Source organism: Rattus norvegicus, chromosome 2 (assembly GCF_021556685.1).
Source record: "Rattus norvegicus strain SHRSP/BbbUtx chromosome 2, alternate assembly SHRSP_T2T, whole genome shotgun sequence".
NCBI lineage: Eukaryota > Metazoa > Chordata > Mammalia > Rodentia > Muridae > Rattus > Rattus norvegicus.
In genome coordinates this window covers 214,432,597-214,453,283 of record NC_141535.1, presented here as the reverse complement: position 1 = coordinate 214,453,283, position 20,687 = coordinate 214,432,597, and positions in this window count along the sequence as shown.

Here is a 20,687-nt window from a genome sequence, read left to right as displayed (position 1 = left end):
TTCTGGATGGAAAAGTGTGACTAAGGCCCACAAACACAAATTCCATATTTTCTCCCATATGTGGAAACTACCTTCAAATCTTTCATTTTTGCTTGGAATACAAGCAGAAGCCGGGGAACTTGAAAGGGCTGTGGTGGGCAACAATAGATAATGTGAAGGTCAGGAGGTTGAATAGGCAGGTGCCATAGTTCGACTTTCTATTGCTATGACTAAACACTATGTGCAGAAGCAAATTGACGTGGTCACCTGTGGTACAGTAGAAGGCTCCAAAGAGGTACCTATTTTCAGGGAACACTAACTGGACTTATTCAACAAATAAACAAACAAAAGATGAATTTGATTGGGTACATGTATGAAATTCTCAGGAGAAAAACAACAGAGTGAAAACATCCATCAATGTAGTAGTTACTTGTGACATAACAGTGTGCTACTGTACATAACGATCATAGTGGTACCCCATGACTCATTGTACCATGACAGTGTGCTTTGTGCTGTGATAACACTCCATACAGATATGGCAATGCTCCACGATCCTATATCGATACTGAACTGTGGCATCACAATTCTACATCGTGACATTAAAAACCTGAAGCATGAGATCCCATTGCTAGCATGTGCCATCTCAATACTGGACGGTGACATCCCACAATGCTGCTTGTTGGTATCATGATGCCCCACTGTAACAAAGTCCATGTTACTAAGTGATTATTCCTCATGATAGCATCATGAAAGCCACTCACAAATTCTTCACTGACCTCCTCTTGTTGGATGCTACTCCTGCTACACAATTCAAATTGACTGTGCAGCTGCACTGGTTAATTACATGTGTCAGTGTTTCCAGACTACAAATGTCAGTTGTTTGGTCAAATAATAGACTAGATGTTGCTGTAATAGTATTTTTCAGTGATGATTAGTAATTTCAACCAATTGACATATTAAAAGCTAATTAGACAGCATCATGTGGGCTAAACTGAGACTTTGACAGAAAAATAAATGAGGGTTTCCAAAAAGTTCTGGCCCGTACTACAGTATAGATATTCTGCTTAAATTTATAGAATTTGTAGCCCTCAGACTATAATGTTCTGAGTCTGCATATGTCTAAGCCTGCTTATTCACCACATAGATATTCTATGTCCTGATTTCCATAAGTTTGTATGTTACGATGTATATTACAATAAATATGGGCCCCTGTTGATTTTTCTGCAATAAAACAGTGTCTGAAATACCAAGAGATCACACATATCTCCTATTTCAATCTATAGACTTCATGTCCAGTTAACTATACTTGTATTAGAATGGATTCTATGCCATTTTCCTATTTCCGTGTTTTAAAATCATCATTTGATTGTTGCCTTTGTTACTATTCTATTACCGTGAAGAGATACCTTGACCAAGGCAACTTTTATAAGGGAAAACATTTAATTGGAGGCTTGCTTAAAAATGTGATGGTTAGTATTGTATCATCATGGCAGCATGCAGACAGGTATCACATTAATACAGCTGCTAAGAGATTTATAATCTGATCTGCAGGCAGCAGGCAGACGGTGAGCCCAGTGTGGGTATTTAAAAAGCCAGTGCCCATCCTCAGTGACACATCTTCCCGTAACATGTCCTCACCTACTCCAGCAAGACTAAACCTCCTAGTTCTTTCAGTTTACCAAGTGGGGACTGAGCATGCAACTGTATGAGTCATTGTCACTTAATCCAGCATAATTAGGTTCCTCGTGTTTGAACCCTCTTTAAATAACACCTATGTATACACTGTTTTGAAACCCTTTTCCCTCAAAGGGCCTTATACCTTGTCAACCAGATGCTGTACAGAGGACCCGACTGTGCTAATGCAGCCTAGCTCAGCTTTACTTGATTTGTCCATCAAAGGGCCACATAGGCAGAACTTATACACTTTGAAAAATGAATGAAACCAATTAAATATATTGCATTTTATTTTACCTACTATAGTTATTATTAATTATTGTGTCATATATAATACTTTTTATTTATTATATTACATAGATGGCACTGTACATGTAAGTAAAACTGATGAGATGCCTCTCTCCCAAAGATTAAAAACCAGAAGAATGTGGCATGTAGTTAAGAGAAAAGGTGACACTTGATACAAAAACCGTGCAGGTATTATTATCTCTGTAGCCATGTTTGCAAATAAATTTTAAAAGGCAACAACTTATTCTTACCAAAAATGGAAATGTTAAAATCAAATGAGTAGGAGTTTGATTAAATTTATATAGATATAGGTAAGTTGGATATATTAGATAAGCATCAAAGTAAAATTAACATTGGAGAATCAGAATCAGTCAAGTTGAAGTGAATTCATGATACACTTTCAAATTGAAGCCCACGAGGGAAAAAGAAACAAGAAAACCCAGAGACAAAAGAACGGGTAAGCAGTGTTAGCCTGAAGAGTGCTGTCAAGCTGCTGACCTCATGTGAAATCAGAGCACAAGAGGGAAAAATCCATGTATGAAATGATGTATTTAAGGGATGGAGCACATTTTCCCTAAATCTTACAATAATAAACATTAAGCTGCAATTTATGACATTCAGTCAACCCTGAGGGGCTCACTAGAAGGAGAGTCAAGGAAACTGTATACTAGAGTTAATTTGCTTTAGAAAAATGTGTTTTAAAAAAGAAAAAAGTAGCAATTAATTGCAGCATAATGGACCCAAACGATCAAATCATCAGCATTCACTGTCTTAAGATCCAGGAAACACGTAAGCAAACCTGTGAGGTATACTAGGATTGGCATGAAGCTACCTTGCTCTACAAAGACCTCTTCCCTTGAGAATATTGTTAAGACATATTCAGGCATAGTGTTAGGATAATAGCATTTCAAAAATTAACTCATGAAATGTCTTCCTCTGAAATGTCACTTCTGCTGAGACCCTCGGGAAAAAAATACTGCGTGTTCTGTCTCAAATATGGGTTCACGTCTCGGGTGTGTGAGTTTAGCCTGGAGTAAATGTCAAAGCCCAGGAACTATCAGGCCAAGAAGGATGGATGTAGAAAGCTTGGATAATGAAATCAAAGTAGAGAGAAAGAACTGAAGAAAGAAGGGTTTGATCAGGGTGTGGAGCGATGGGAATGGCAAAGGTGTTAACCAAAATAATGTGTTCTAGGAAAGGCTACACAATGGGTCATTATTTTACAGCCAGCGTAAAGCAACAATAGAGAATAGTAGAAATACTTTATACGAATGAGTGGGAAATGGAGAGATACTAGGAACGAAAGGTTTAAGCTGAATAGGGTTAGAGCTAGGTGGGGCAAAGGAGGGGAAGCACAGTATAATCAAAGACTAGCGATGTGCGAATGCCACTGGTGTGTAGATTCCTTGAGAATATAAGAAAAATATCGCGTTCAAAGAGAGGTACCGCTGTGGCGGACCATGACACGTCATCTCCCTGCGAGTTATCGGTTGGCGAAAGGGGAGCTCCAAGGGATTTCAGATAACACATTGCCAGGGGTTGGGGATTTAGCTCAGTGATAGAGCGCTTGCTAGGTTTGGTCCCCAGCTCAAAAAAAAAAAAAAAAAAAAAAAAAAAAAAAAAAAAGAACACATTGCCAATGGTCACCTAGCACAACTACATGAAAAGTCCCTACTGCTGTGGACACAACACACTTTGGTTGTAGAAATCAAGACAGACTGCCCTGAAAGCCCTCTCTCTCCCTTTTGCCTAAGTTTCATAGTGTCGGAAGGCGCTTTGCAGGCTACTGCATGAGAACCACAGCAATGAACTCATCCAGTGACAGACAATGCCTTAGCGATATGCCAGGCCAATATATGCCAACTGGTACAGCAGTAGCAAGACTTTCGGGGGCATGACTGATCGCTCTCTTGATTAGATTCGAGGCCAGCTCCATATGAGGAAATTCATGTCTGTTACTATAAACATAGGAAAACCCCACCACTATGACTCTCTTAGGTCCCCGGGGGCAGGGACACCTATTGATGTTTTGCTAAACAGTTATATTGCCAGACTGCCTCTATGTATTTATAATTATGTACATCAATTTGTGCTGTCACGCTTGAGCTGAGAAACTTCTTATTGCATGGTTAGTGATCAATTCATAAACCAACAACCACATTCTCTTCCTCCCACGTAGGTAATTTCCCCGTGTGGAGCCTCTGGGTGTTTGTTCTTCTGTGTGCCTCTCATTGCATTCAGCACAGCACAGTGCACAGCACAGTGCACAGCACACTCTCCAGGCCACAGTAGATGGGATCCTGAAGCGATGCTTCCGCTCATGAAGTTATAGCAGCAGTTTCCCCCTGAAGTTAAAACTCCTCAATAGTGTTTTAAATTACAAACTATTGAAAGTTTGGATTTTGCCAGAAGGCTGCTTGTGGCATTAATATTTTCTCTGGGGCATTAGTGTTTAATTGTAAACAGAGTAAAATATCTGAATTTGTAATTATGTCCGCTTTGTCTGACATGTTTGTTTATCACAAGGAAAGCATGAATTTTTAAATGGTATGTGCAGATAGCCATTCCCTTGGTCCAGGGGATTCACATAACTGCTCCACCTAGTAATTATTTTCTCCACCGACTGAACCGATTGGTTCAATTATACTCTTTGCTGTCGGCCTCTTAGAAAACACAGTCTATTCATAGAAACCCCTAGTTAGAACAGTCTAGTACCTTTAACCATACCTCTTATAGTTATATGTAATTCTTTAATAATGTGATAAAAATGTACTCATGAAACCACTGTATTTACTAGTTCACAATATGTAGTATGATATATGTCATCCTGACATTTTTATGTTTATTTTATTGAGACAAAGTCATAACCATATAGCCCTAACTGGACTAGAACTCACCCTGTGGACCAAGGTGGCCTCAAACTCAGAAAGATCCACCTACCTCTGCTTCTCAAGTGCTAAGGTTAATGCCACAAGGCACAACAGAATTCCCAAGGTCATCCTTATAAAACAGTCATCCAAAAAATGTTGATGACAAAAAAACAAGTTTGATTATTTGAGACCCAGTCCCAGGGCCATCTGACAGGAAAAGAGAGAAGACGTCCCCTGTAAGTTGTCAGATGTGCCATATCATATACATGTATACACAAACAAGGCAAACCTAAAATGTAATACAGATATTTTAAAAGATTGATCTGTTGCTCATAGGAGTTTCAGAAGTTATAACAATAAGTTTAAAAACTAGAAATTTAATAGTACATTTTTTCTTTCAATTTCCAATTCTTATTAATTCTATATTAATTCTAGTTAATTCTATATTAAGATTTTACTCTATAAGTACATACCAATATTTGTTCATGCTTCAATTCAAAAAAGCAAGTGTGTCTCATATATAACCTTTTCTTAGATATGGATATATATGTATATATATGCATACAAACATACATTGTATGTATATTCATTGTTCACTAGCTTTGTTTCTGCCTCTTATATATAATAATTTTCATTTCGAATTATTCATAGTGCAATTGTACTTATAAATTACATTCAAATAATTTTATAATGTATACTATTTTTTGTGTGCTCCTAAGACACTCCCTGGAAGTCTTCTGCCCTTTATGTCACCCAACTATTTCATATGGAAACTGTTGTGTTTTGTATAAAAACCCTTATTTTTTTCCCCTAAATCTATATTTCCCTATGTCTCTATCGTATCTATGCTGACCACACCCCATACATCCCAATCATCTTACTCAATGGAAGACTGATATTTGAGGCTAGTATTGCTCACATTTTTATTTTCTCGTGGAAATACACAAGAAATAAGGTGAGGCACGTGAGCTGGTTTTAGGAGAAGAACTGTATTTCACAACAAGGGGAAATGACTACTTGCTGTTGAAACACAAAGAAGAGCGGTGTGGATTGCTGTCATTGACTGAGAACAGGAGATAACTGTCTATATATTTTCATGAAGTGAACTACTCTAAGAGTCCACAGCTAACTGTAATTGTCGGCCATATCCAAATTGTCTTGAGCAGAAAATAAAGGGCTGTGATTTTGAGAGAGCTCTCATAAACCTTCAGTTCATTTTTACGGAGTGTCAGCTTCTGACAAGCCCTAAGAAGTTACTAGAGAAGTATATATAAACCCTGATTACTATTCCAGTATGGTATAAGTGTCAAGGTCTATTACAATAAAAGAATAAAAATTATAGTAGGTAAAACTGAATACTTAAACTAGCAGTCTGTGTAATATTTTTTAATCTGTATATGAAATCTCTTCTATGAAGGCAAACTTATCTAGACTGATAGCCTTAAGAGATATCTGCTGAATATTTTCAGAAATAGCTATTGATATGAACATAACTAATCATAACAATAAAACTGTATCTAAATTCCTAAACTATGGGTTTGTGATAATTGATTTTCATGACAATTATCCACAAATTAAAAAAATGAGTAGACTGACTCAACTAAAGACAGTGTCCTGGTTGCCAGAACTTTCGTGGGAAGACTTACCCAAGTGTGGGTGTCACCTTCTGGTAGTTATCCATATAAAAAGGAAGGAAGGAAGGAAGTGTGATCATAACAAGAGATTCTGATAAAGGAGGCTGTGTGTGCATGGCAAAGGACTGAATCGTGAGGAGTACTTCCATTTCCAAGATATGGTAAGAATGGCAGTCAGGGTACCACACACACACACACACACACACACACACACACACACACACCAAAAGATGATCCAACTGGATCATGAATTCTATGAATTCTTTTATATTTATATGAGATGGTTCAAAGACACCCATAAATAAGCATTATATTACAAAGGAAATAATTCAGTGCCCTGTTTCAAAATATCCTCCCATTCTAATAATTTTGAATTTACTTCTATTGTGTATAATTTTTATGTAAAATATTACTCTATTAGTGAATTTCAAAAGGTTAGTAATGATAGATCAGGGCATGATATATCATTGAATTTAAGTCCTAATTTTAATGATGTAATTAAGCTATTGATGAGGAGTAAAAATATTTAATTGATTAAAGAAAGACTGGCACAGTTGCCCTTCCAAACAGCAGGACCAAATCAGTAACCAGAATAAGCAACTGAAAATGTAGCTCTTGGTAACTACATAGTTACACTGTATTCTAAGGTAGTTTTATTTCAAATTATAATATAACTCAACTCCTTCAGAACCTGCTTGAGGGCCATTATGATGATCTTTGCCAGTTACCTAATCGCAAACGTCCATGAGGCAACAAATCTCGAGGCCTTTGAGGAACTAGAGACATCTGTAGGAAGGCTGAGATAACTTTAGAAACAGATGGAAAAATCTTCCTCTTGATCACAATTAAAGGAACCTAGATTTTACACAACCATGGCTGGAACCAGGAAGTATGGAAATATGTAGCATTAAAATTACTGTTTAGATGCTGGTTTTTGGGGACTCACAGTACCACTGAAGAGCAGTGGTGAGAATTGCTTCTACATTGAAAGGAAGGATGTAAGTCAGTTTTGACAGAAACAAGTTAAAAAATAGTAGTTTTCCATGACTCCTTTAAAAAGCATTCTTGAACTCATGTATATGGCATAATTTGTGAAACATGAATATTATCATTTTAACTGGTTCTGATTTTCTTTATTAAGGGTTTAGATGGTTATTTGATAAGGTAAAGCCCCATAATTACTACTTTCACAAAATGTAAATCGAGTTAGAAACAAACAAACCCATACCCCATGGCTTGGCAGATAATCAGTCCTCAAAGTCACAAAAACGAATACTGACTACATGTGACACAGGAGGATGTACCAAGGATTCATATGTAGTGTTCCCTAAAATTGCACTTTGGTAAAAGTCAGTAGGAAGAGTAGCCAGGATTATGCTAGCAGGGCAAATCTTTCAGGAAAGAAAAAGTATATTTTGTTTACTTCACCACATAAAAGAAACTGAAGAAAAAAAGAAAATCTACATACTGGATAAAGGGAGGTATGAATACCAGCCAGCTTAGATGACTAGATGCAGAAACAAGGGATAATTCTCCAGGAGCCTAAGAGTCATGTAATTATTTTTATTTCTCTCACACGTGTGTGTGTGTGTGTGTGTGTGTGTGTGTGTGTGTGTGTGTCTTATCTCTCAATCTCTTCTGCTTCTCTCTTTTTGTCTGTACCTGTCTGTTTGCTTCTGTGTTTTATCTCTTTGTTAGCTCACATTCATTGTATGATATAAAACAATAGAATGCTGTATTTACTTATACTGTTTAGTGTAAATATACTCCATGAGGTATACACTCCTGTAATATGTATCTGACAGTGCTGTTTTAATTTATGATTTGTTCATATATAATTTATATATAATTTATATTTATATTATAACTATATAATTATATAGTTTATATAATTTATGATTATGGTTTATAAGATATCAAGTGATTTAAATGGATGGAGAGCAAGGAGCAAATACCCATCAGTGATGAATGAAGTCTCTGGAAAACATCATGTCTTCCCTTTATGAAAAGATATGAGATATGACTGATATATATAAAAACTGATTCTTCCCCTGTAGGATGATGTCATTATGCGGGTGAAGGCAGGTACAAGATAGAATGAGGCCTGTCATTGGATGAAAAGGAAGGATGGTCAGGACAAAAGTTTTAGAGAGGAGGAGGAGACTGGAGCTCTTGGAGAAAGAGAGCAGCTGAAAGGACATGGAGGCAGATGTTAGGATTCCTCTCTGCACATTTGCAGGTTGTTTTGAATATTCTTAAGGAATGGATGTGCACAGAATTTTGTGTATCTAGATGAGCAAACTATATGTTATCTAGGTAGGCAATTATATCTTATCAATTGGATCAGAGGTTATTGTGTTGTGTGTTCTTTAATGTGGCGATTTAATTGAGTTCAAGAGAGCGTGTGTTGGCTGGAGACACTGGGCCACCATGAAATTGGGATGTGTGTGTCTGGCATGGTGGCAACCTGCCTTGGGAACTAGATGGTAGAGAGACTGTTGCCGGGCTCAGAGAGTAGCCATCGGCAGTGTGGTATGGGTTGGAGCTGAGCAGGTGAGATGCTTTGCTGACTGAGATGAAGCTATCTAACAGAAGTCATGGGTCACAATGGTGGTGGATCTAGTGCAGGATGAAAGGAAACATTGATTTTAATTTCACTACAACATTCCCCTTGTGGACAAAAAGTATGAAAGGAAACTGTGGGTCCATAAAGATTCCTGAGCTGTGTGTTTTAGCTTGTGTCTCATGTGGCTCACCTGTGATGCACCATCTGCCACCACTAACCCAAGTAGGGAAATGATAGTTACATGACTAGCATTTGTACTCCATGGATTCAGGCACTTACACTATACCTGAATTTGCAAACATTCTTATCACACTCTACAATGCTCAAGTCCTTCTGGAGCAAGGACCTCCACATAAAACCAGATACACTAAAAATAATGGAAGAAAAAGTGGTGAAGAGCCTCGAACACAAGGGCACTGGGGAAATTTTCCTGAACAGAACACCAATGGCTTTTGCTCTAAGATGAAGAATTGACAAATGGGACTTCATAAAATTGCAAAGCTTCTGTAAGGCAAAGGACACTGTCAATAGGACAAAACAGCAACCGACAGATTGGGAAAAGATCTTTACCAATCCTACATCTAATAGAGGGCTAATATCCAATATATAAAAGAACTCAAGAAGTTAGACTTCAGAGAATCAAAAAACCCTATTAAAATGGGGTACAGAGCTAAACAAAGAATTCTCAGGTGAGGTCGAATGTCTGACAAGTACCTAAAGAAATGTTCAACATCTTTAGTCATAAGGGAAATGCAAATCAAAACAACCCTGAGATTCCACCTCACACCAGTGAGAATGGCTAAGATCAAAAACTCAGGTGACAACAGATGCTGGCAAGGATGTGGAGAAAGAGGAAAACTCCTCCATTGTTGGTTGAATTGCAAACTGGTACAACCACTCTGGAAATCAATCTGGCGGTTCCTCAGAAAATTGGACATAGTACTACCCAATGACCCAGCTATACCTCTCTTAGGCATATACCCAAAAGATGCCCCAACATATAACAAAGACACATGCTCCACTATGTTCATAGCGGCCTTATTAATAATAGCCAGAAGCTGGAAAGAACCCAGATGCCCTTCAACAGAGGAATGGATACAGAAAATGTGGTACATCTACACAATGGAGTACTACTCAGCTATCAAAAACAATGACTTCTTGAAATTCATAGGCAAATGGATGGAACTATAAAAATCATCCTGAGTGAAGTAACCAAACCACAAAAAAAAACAAAAAAAAACAAAAGAAACAAACAAAAAAACACCACATGCTATGCACTCACTGATGACTGATGGATATTAGCCCCAAGGCTCAGATTACCCAAGATATAATCCACAGACCACATGAAGCTCAAAAAGAAGGATGACCAAAGAGCAGATGCTTCGGTCCTTCTTAGAAGGGGGAACAAAAATATTCATAGGAGAAGATATAGAGACAAAGTTTGGAATGGCCATTCAGAGCCTGCTTCACCCAGGGATCCAGCCCATATACATACAGCCACCAAACCCAGACCTTATTGCTGATGCCAAGAAGTGCATGCTGACAGGAGCCTGATATAGCTGTCTCCTGAGAGGCTCTTCCAGAGCATGACAAACACAGAGGTGAATGCTCTCAGCCAAACATTGAACTGAAAACAGGGTCTCCATTGGAGGAGTAAGAGAAAGGATTAAAGAAGCTGAATGGGCTTGCAACTCCATAAGAACAGCAATATCAACAAACCAGAGCTCCCAGGCACTAAACCACCATACAAAGAGTACACATAGACAGACCTATGGCTCCAGCTACATATGTAGCAGAGGATGGCCTTCCTGGGCACCAATGATAAGAGAAGCCCTTGGTCCTGCCAAGGCAGGAACACCCCCCCCCCCAGTGGAGGGAAATGTCAGGGGAGGAGGGATGCGAGAAGGGTGGGTGAATGTGTGGGGGAACACATTCATAAAAGAAGAGGAAGGGAGGCTGGGATAGGAGGTTTATGGAGGGGAAACAGGGAAAGGGGATAATATTTAAAATGTAAATTTAAAAGATCCAATTTAAAAAAAAATGAAAAATCTGAAATTCAAAGTCTCCTCTCAGACTCACACATCTCTTAACTGTGATCCCCTGTAAAATCAAAATTTGAAAGAAAGAAAGTTGTTATGAGAGAAGTGCATTTCTAATGATCACTCTTTTTGCTGTCCCAGCAAGGGCATTGGTTGCATCCTGCTCGCTTTGAATTTACAGGGCCAAGGTGATCCTGGAACCAATATTTGTTGCTTCTCCTCTTTCTTAACAAAACCTGGGGTTTACTGTCATTATAATAAACAAACAAAGAAGTAGAAAATTACAGAAACTCTAATGCCCATATCTTTTGAATGCTTTTTGAGTTTTGGTCGATGGCATTAAAAATGAACGCTTTTTCACTCCAATTCTCATTTCCATTGAATTTTCATTTGCTTTATAGTTTTTTATACTATCTCTACAAGCTTCAAAGATCATACATGAACACTAAGCTACTGTAACGGAGACTCTGTAGCTATGGCACATGTCTTCTGCTTCAAAATGGGAGAGCATTTTAAGTTTTTAATGTATGTTTCAAAATCAGTGTCCATTTACTTTAATTGTCTAACTTATTACATCATGGAGAAATTAAAGATAACTTATTACTATATATTCTATCTGATGTGATTTTATTAAATCGTGGCTATGCAGAATAAAATACTGATAAAGACATAGGATCTAAGATTTTATGACTTGCAGATGTTTAAATTTTATACAATGTATAAGTATCATATGCATTTTACAAAAGGAAAAATGAAGGTCAAAGCATGTCGTAACCTTTCTTTCATGAACCCACCATTCTTCATTGATTATTTTTCCTCTTAAACAACTAAACCCCTTCCTTTCATCACAGATTCTTACAGCCCTGGGAAAGAGGCAATTGGGAATTCCTGGTGAGGTCATATTTCAGATATGTTTCTGAAAGATATTTATGAATCTGTCTCATTCCTTCCCTCTATTTGATTCATTGAATACTTTCATATCCACTTCCTCTCAGAATAGCTTATCTCCACTCTAAACCAGACATTATTTAGTCCAGAGTTATCTTCTGCATCCATGGAAATGATCCAGTTCCCAGATGATCAATTTTGTGCACTGAAGCAGAGTCATTGGTAGGTTTTCTGTCCTTCCCTTTAACGTCTAGCTCCGCAAAATTTAACCCCCATATTTATTTCCTAAAATAACTAATATAAATTAATATAAAGGTTCATTGATATCATCATCATTTATTTCCTAGATTTGAACATGTATTAATACCATGGATCAGATGGGGTTCTCCATAAAATAATAAAGGAAGAAATAATGCCTTGCTGGAGAAGCAGAATATCACAACTGGCAGTGCTTCAAACGGTGACAAATGTTTGTGATTATGACAGTCCCGTTAGAAAACAGGATCATACTTATAGATCAGTGGTTCTCACCCTTCCTAATTCTGTGACCCTTTATTACAGTTCTCATCTTGTGAAAACCCCCAACCATAATTACTTCATTGCTCCTTCATTACTGTAATTTTACTACTGCTATGAATGGTAATGTAAATATTATTTGAAGATAGAGATTTTCCAAAGGGATTGCAAACACAGGTTTAGAACCACAGTGACAGAGGATAGTTCTGCTGTCAGTAGAAACACATGGAAAAGTTAGAGCTTAAACTGATCCGTCATGAAGACCCTTGCTCCTCCCCAAAGAATTGATCCAACCTCTGCATAAGAGAACATAATGACATGGTACTGCTTGAACCTATTTGGTATTTTAGAAATCAACTAAATCATGTTTGCTTTTAGGTACATGAACTATAGGATTTCAAACAAAATACTGTTTTTGTTTTGTTCTGTTTGTTTGCTTGCTTGTTTTTGAAGTAACATCTCACTATGTAGCCCTAGCTGGCCAAGAACTCACTGTAAACTAGATTGTTCTCAAACTCGCATAGATTCGTCTGCCTCTGAAGTGCTGGCATTAAAGGTGAATGTCACCACATCTGGCATGAACAGAATACTTTAAGAAAAAGTTGTAGGGGGCTGGAGAGATGGCTCAGTGCACCAACCAACTCTTCTTGAAGTCCTGAGTTCAATTCCCAGCAGCCACATGGTGGCTCACTACCATCCATAATGGGATCCAATGCTCTCTTCTGGTGTGTCTGAAGACAGCTACAGTGGACTCATATAAATAAAATAAATCTTTAAAAAAATAGGTTGTAGAAATTACCTCAGTCTCTGACATACCCAGAACCAAGTAGATTGTAAGCAGGTTGCTTATTCTCTCAGGCATTATAGTGCACTGACAAGCTCATAGTGCATTCAAAATATATCTTATTCTATACCGGCTACCACTTACTGTAATGAAATTACACATATAACAATATTTCAAATGGTCGTGAGCAATACTTCTTTAATTTATTGATAACAATCAGATTATTGCTTCATCAGATCATGACTAAACTTCAACTTCCAGATTTGATGGTCCATAACACGAATTTTGTAACAAAAATCAATTATATATCCATCATAAGTGACAAATATCTCAAGGTAACTCTGGTTTGCCCAAAGAGCTGTTGAAAGGATTTGAGAAGGCTGCCATACTATGGCACTGTGGAAACGTTTAGCATGACATTGCCAGACTTGCATTAAAGGAAAGCTGTCATTTTTCCTTAAAATCAGAAGTCAGAGATATCACTGAGACACTGTCAAGCAGTGACTGCTAGAATGAGGATGTGCATTGCCTGTGAAATCTGAAAACCAGGCATGTGAGGAGATTTGACTGGCTGAACTGCAGGCACAGCTGGAGTGCTGGCTTGAGCTCTCTACAGAGAGTGTTTTGTTTGTCATGTCTAAGATATATCTGGAGAGTTTTATATCGTGTTTGTAAATGCAAGTCTAATGAATCTGCCCTCCACATTTGCAAATTTAGGGGAAGAATTGGTTCTGGCCTTCAACAAACATGTGAGGAGCCCATGGTGGAGAGGGCACATGGGCCAGCTTGCCAGTGCTCAACTCTCAGCTGCTCCTGGTAATAATTGACCCCTTGTCATTTCTGACCTGTTGATTTGTGCTCAGACTTAATATTCACGATTTAGACAAGACTTTTCTAAACAACTTCCAACATGTGTTCCAACACATGCTATCATTTTATAACATCTGCTGAAAGAAAACATTAGAGATTAAAAGCTTTTTTTGGTTGCTGTTCTTTAAAACAGATTTAGCCTACGAAAGATGAGAGAAAGAGAGAGAAAGTTGCATTTATTAAAATTCAGAAAAAGCAGAATGAACATTAGACTACAAACTTATAAAAAAGCAACAAGCAAAAATTAGAGAAAATATGTATTATTGTTTCAGAAAATGTAGTAGTTGCCTGGAGCTAAGAAGCAAAATGCACATCTAGACCCAGGAGGAAACCTTAGGAAATGAATAACTGCAAATGAAAGGATTTCATATCAAAATATACTTAAGGATATAATAACGAAATGTAACCGAAAAGGCTTTGGGTGTTATGACATCTTACATCCTATTTCTATTTCCTAATCTCCATCCCACAGTGCTCCGTCTGTGAAATAATCATGCTACAATTTGTATTTCTAAGCTAGAGAAAAAGAAAAGGGGAAGGAGCCAGTTGTTAGTGTCGGTCAATATTAATTTACAGAAAATAGCATAACCAACCTGACTATAGTTAAACAATCCTAACCATTCTCTTTAAAACCGATCAACTGGAAAGGCTTGGGAAGAATGGAAATGAAGAAGAGCTGGGACAGGGAATGGAGAGAACAAATGCTGATGGATGGGGAAACGGGAGGATAAAAGGAAGAGAGAGAGGGACAGAGACAGAGACAGAGACAGAGACAGAGACACAGAGAGTGAGACAGAGAAAGACAGAGAAACAGACATAGAGAGACAGAGACAGAGAAAGATAGACAGATGAAGAGAGGAAAGAGAGAGAGAGAGAGAGAGAGAGAGAGAGAGAAGGGAAACACAGAGACAGGCAAAGGGAACATGCAGAAAGGAGCAAGGATAGAAAATAATGGTGCAGAGGGTAAAGGAGGCCGCACAGCGGCAATGACTTCAGCATCCTTGCCCCACCCATTGGAGATTTCAATCCTGTCTCCACTCCTGTGATTTTCCATCTATAAGAAAGAAAACATATTTCAGCTCTCTACACTTAATTCCTGACTGAAGACTGAATTTTAGTGTATGGGCAAAGCCAGAAACCTCTTGAAAATAGGGTGTGTTTGTATGTGTGAAGGAGGAGAGGAATGGGGACAAAAATCAGAAGTATATAAGTAAGCCAGGCAAGTATCTGAATTTGAGATAATCACCCATTTGTAACTAGAGCCTGCCGCTTGAAAGCTGAAATGAAAAAGAAAGGGCATGTGAGTGTTTATCAGTATTGAGCCATTGACACTTTTGTAATGGAAAATATTTACCATTAATGTCTTAGGAAAGAGACAGGTGAGTTTGATCTGGAATAAAGTAGCCCATACTCACTACACTTATGTGCAGACCACAAGACTGAGAAATACTGCTTCCATTGTACTGATATTTAAGGAAGTTCAAAGGCAAACAGTGAAATAAGGAACTAAACACAATAACCCTTTATAGAGGTTTTCATTTTTTTTTCCTATTTCCCTTTATTTCATTCAATGCCACATCTGTGTGGAGGCTCTACTGACTTTCCCAAGCCCTTGTTGAAACAAAAGCTTAGCTCTCACCATTGAGGAGAACAGGTTTATTCTGGAGCAGAATACAGGAGACCATTTCTGGGAATACAGATTTAGGTTACACCAAGCACATTGCTCCTAAATGTATGATACTTGCATGATTTTTTTTTATGGCAACAGAACAAGAATGGAGTAACCTGAGGAGCCACTCAAACTCATTGGTAGTAATATCAGGTTACATCAAAAGAGGGAAAACTTGGCTTCAGATGATACCCAATGGTATTCTTGGCTTTTTGCGGGTAGAGTTTAGTTGACTCTTGTTACATTCCCAAAGATTTCACCCGATAATTCCACGTTGTTTGGTCAAATACTAAGGCAGGCTGGGGCGACAACATAAATAATTAAAAATAATTTTATTTCTAACCTCCTGAAAGAGTAGGGGTTAGAAAAACTCTAATAGGAAGACAGATAGGACCTATAGTGATGTATAGGACTTATTTTGATATTTTTTATTTACATTTCAAATGTTATTCCCTTTCCCATTCTCCTGGACATAAGCCCCCATCCCATCCCCCTTCCCTTCTTCAATAAGGGTGTTCCCCCTCCCCAACCACCACCCATTCTTGCCCCCCCAATATTCCCTTGCAATGGGGGGTCCAGCGTTGGCAGGACCAAGGGCTTCTCCTCCCATTGGTGCCCAACAAGGCCATCCTCTGATACATATGCCATGGGAGCCGTGGGTCTGTCCATGTGTAATCTTTGGGTAGTGGTTTAGTCCCTGGGAGCTCTGGTTGGCTGGCATTGCTGTTCTTATGGGATTGCAAACCCCTTCAGCTCCTTTAATCCTTTCTCTAATTCTTTCAGCTGGGACCCCATTCTCAGTTCAATGGTTTGCTGCTAGCATTCGCCTCTGTATTTGACGTACTCTGGCTATGCCTCTCAGGAAAGAGCTATACCAGACTCCTCTCAGCATGCCCTTCTTGGCTTCATAGATATTATCTAATTATGATGACTGTGTATATATGGGCTGTATTCCTAGCTCTGAATGGCTGTTCCTTCAGTCTTTGCTCCAAATTTTGCCTCCATATTCCCTCCTATGAATATTTTTGTTCCCCCTTTTAAGAAATACTGAAGCATCTGCACTTTGGTCGTCCTTCTTCTTGAGCTTCATGTGGCCTGTGTTACTTATACTAGGTAACAAAGGTGGCAAGTTTCTTCCTGACTTTAAGCCTGTCAGCCTTAAACAAAATCTTCTCAGGCTGTTCCTGTTGTAGGCCATCCAGAAGGCCCCAGCCGATGGACTGGCTCAACCAGTTCAAGGAGATCAGGACTTGTTACATGATGGCTGCAGGACAATCAACTAGTGTGTTTCTTCAAGCTGACCAACCCTGTTAGGGGACGAAGACTCCCCTTGGTCCTGCCAAGGCTCGATGCCCCTGTTTAGGGGAATGTCAGGGCAGGGAGGTGGCTGGATAGGTGGGTGAACACCCTCATAGAAGCCGGGGGTGGGAATGGGATAAGGGGTTAATGGATAGAAAACTGGGAAAGGGAATAACATTTGAAATATAAATAAAATATTCAATAAACACAAAACAAAACAAAGAAAGATTTTAAAAACATGCTGCCCTCAAGAGGAAGCTGGGTTTGGCTTCGAGATTCCCATCCCCACTTAGCTTTACAGAGAGACTTTCTGTCTGGGTTCACTGAATGTTTGCGTTCCCTCCCACCCAATAAAAGCCTTTGTTCAACTGCTGGCCCTGTCTGCTCCTGTTTGCTGGTTTCTAGATGGCTCAGCTGCTACCTTTAATTCTCTCCCTTTGATTCTTTAACTGATAGAGGAAATGAATGCAAGCAAAATCCTAGGGAGTAACATGGTATTCTAGCCCTTCAAGTTCACAGGTCTAACAACCTCTCTCATCAGCCTTGCAGAATCTGTAAGATGAGTTTTTTTTCTGGGTAGAATTTAGTTCAGACTATTAGTGGTGCTGGCCTACAGCTATTGTGTAAACATGCCCTGACTTGACCTAGACTGGTTAAGCCAGTCCATCAGCAGGGTCCTATGGCAGGAGGCCCAAGAGGCCTTTATTCTTGTTTTTGTTTTGTTTTTGTTTTGTTGTTGATGTTGTTACTTAATCTCTTTTTATAACCCAGATGTTATCTCCCTCCAGGTCTGCCCTCTGACTGTTCCTCATCCCATACCTATTCCCCACTCCCCAGTCTCCAAGAGGATGTCCCCTCCCCAACCCCACCCCACCAGACCCACTCACTCTCTGGAGCCTCAAGTCTCTCAAGGGTTAGGGACATCTTCTTCTCTCACGGAGGCCAGACCAGGCAAGTCCTCTGTTGTTTACGTGTGTGTTGGGGGGATGCTCATATTAGCTGATGTATGCTGCCAGGGTAATTGTTTTTAAGCACCAGGATTTATCTTAAGTCAGGAAGGCAAAGAAGAAACCAGGCATCTTGGAAGTTGGCCACCTTTGTTACCTAGCCATGGTCCTATCTGTCTGCCAATCCGGGGCTGTGTCTAACTCCATTAGTAGGTGAGAAGTCGAATTATTCTGAACTATTACTGTTTTCCCAGTGCACCTTTGTTTGATACCTTTTATTTGACACAAATAAAAATAGTAACATAGGACTGAAATGAAAAAAAAATGCTAACTTTTAACATACATCTCCACATAATCGCCCCAATCAGCTATCACTTGAAGGCATTGGCAGCAGTTGTATTCTTACCCCTCCTCCTCTCTATCCTACCCCTCCTCCCCTCCTTCCTACCTCTCCTCCTCTCCATGCTCCCCTATTTCTCTACTTCTCTTCTTCTTAGCCTCCTCCCCCCGTGTTCTGTCCTAAGTGAATTGAATAAGATTAATCAAAGCACTGCTGATTTGAGTCTGAACCACAAACTAGCCGTCAATCACACGGTGACTTTAGGTTCCATTTAATCTTTGTCATTCAACTTTCAAATGTATAATCTATATAAAGAAAGGCAGTGATTATTCCATTTTGAATGACAATTAAAGCATTTCATTTGAATTTCTGTCAATAGGAAAAAGTTTTAAACTGAAATGCTCCCATCTCAGCAGTTATAATTGAAAGGACCTTTTACCTCACAATCTCTTCCTTTATCTGGGACTGAGGAGACCACTTGGAAAAATAGACAAGTTGGAACTCAATTTTTGACACAATTTTCTTTTGCAAAATAATACTGTGTGTTTCTGATGTCAAGATTTTTTTCTGTGCTATCTTGAGATGAGTCTGTAATAAAAGAGTGATTTCCTTTGCCTTCACAAATCTAAATAAATAAATAAATAAATTCCCTGTAAGCCCTCTTAGGGCTCTAAGATCTCTCCAAGGCTCTGCCCAGTCATCCCTGAGGTAACTCTTTCATCCCCATTGTTGAAGAAAATGACCATGTGGAAGCTAGTAGGCTGAAGCTGTGAAGAATAAAGGATATAGGCTTTTGTTTGTCTACATGCTTGTCGTATAGAAAGGCTTCTAGAATATTTATAAAACATGACCATTTAAAATGTAAGTAACCAATATTCTGTCATACTCTGTCAAGAAGTAATTTCAAAGAATTGGAGAAATGTGGCCAATAATCTGGGCAACCTTATACCCAACCCACATCAGCAGCTATGCGGCATTCAAAGACCAAAGCAGCTACTAAAGGTATTTCTATTTCTCTGACATATTTTCTCTCTTTTTTCTTTAAAAAAATGATGTTTTATTTGAATTGCCCATTTCCCATACTTGAATTTTCTTTACCTGAATTCATATCCCACAGCACGCATGCACGTACGCATGCGCGCACACACACACATACACACACACACACACACACACACACACACACACACACACACACATCTTAAACAAAGGTAGAATCATAAACTAACAAAAGCTCAGTTCCAATCACAAGAAGCCTCCTTTCAGGTGCTTGTTCTTGGTAGTGCAAATACGCTTGGCTGTATCTCAGACCCTGAAAGTAAGTGCCTACTGCTAAAGACACTGCACACCTAAGACATATGATTTATTTGAGCTGGGTCAAACCTTCTTCCTGAACTATAGCTTCAATTGTACTAGAAAGTATTAAGTAGCCTGCCAAGCCATTAGTAGACCTACCCAGCTGTCTCACCTACAAACAACGACGACCAGCGTGGCAAGATAACCATAAAGGGGCAATAGCTGTACTCAGATGTTGGTGGCCATCAAGACTTAAGGCCAACTCAGCAGAAAGATAGTCATGCCTAGTAATAGAAACCTGAACTAATGTATAGGACTACTGAGGTCATGAATCTTAGAAGAGCTGGACCATTAATTATTAATTCCTTAATGACAGTCTAATTCTTACCCATATCCCCACAGAGAATTGTAACTATCACCGTTCATCAAAGGAAGTTCTCCACAGGAAATGGAGGCCATTACGGAAATCCATACCTGAACTCAGTGCAATGACCAATGGACTGTGGGAAGGTTCAGCCCCCATGGATCATCTGCAGCATAGCTCTCTCACCTATGACTCAAGAAGCATAGAAGAAGCAGTAGGAATATTGTAAGAACCAGAATGCTAGCAGGTGGGCGGTGCTAAACCTTCTGTTAGAAATGATTCCATAACTGACCCTGGGCTCCAACCTCATAGGTAGCAATGAATGGCACCAGTGGAACGGGAAGCCCTTGGTCCTGCCAAGACTGAACCCCGAGTGAACGTAATTGTTGGGGGGAGGGCGGTAATGGGGGGAGGATGGGGAGGGGAACACCCATATAGAGGGGGAGGGGGAGGGGTTAGGGGGACATTTGCCCGGAAACCGGGAAAGGGAATAACATTCGAAATGTAAATAAGAAATACTCAAGTTAATAAAAAAAAATAAATGAAAGAAAGAAAGAAAGAAAGAAAGAAAGAAAGAAAGAAAGAAAGAAAGAAATGATTCCATAAACAAGATCCAATCTCATTTGTGTGACAATCTCTACAGACATGATAAACCACAAAGGGA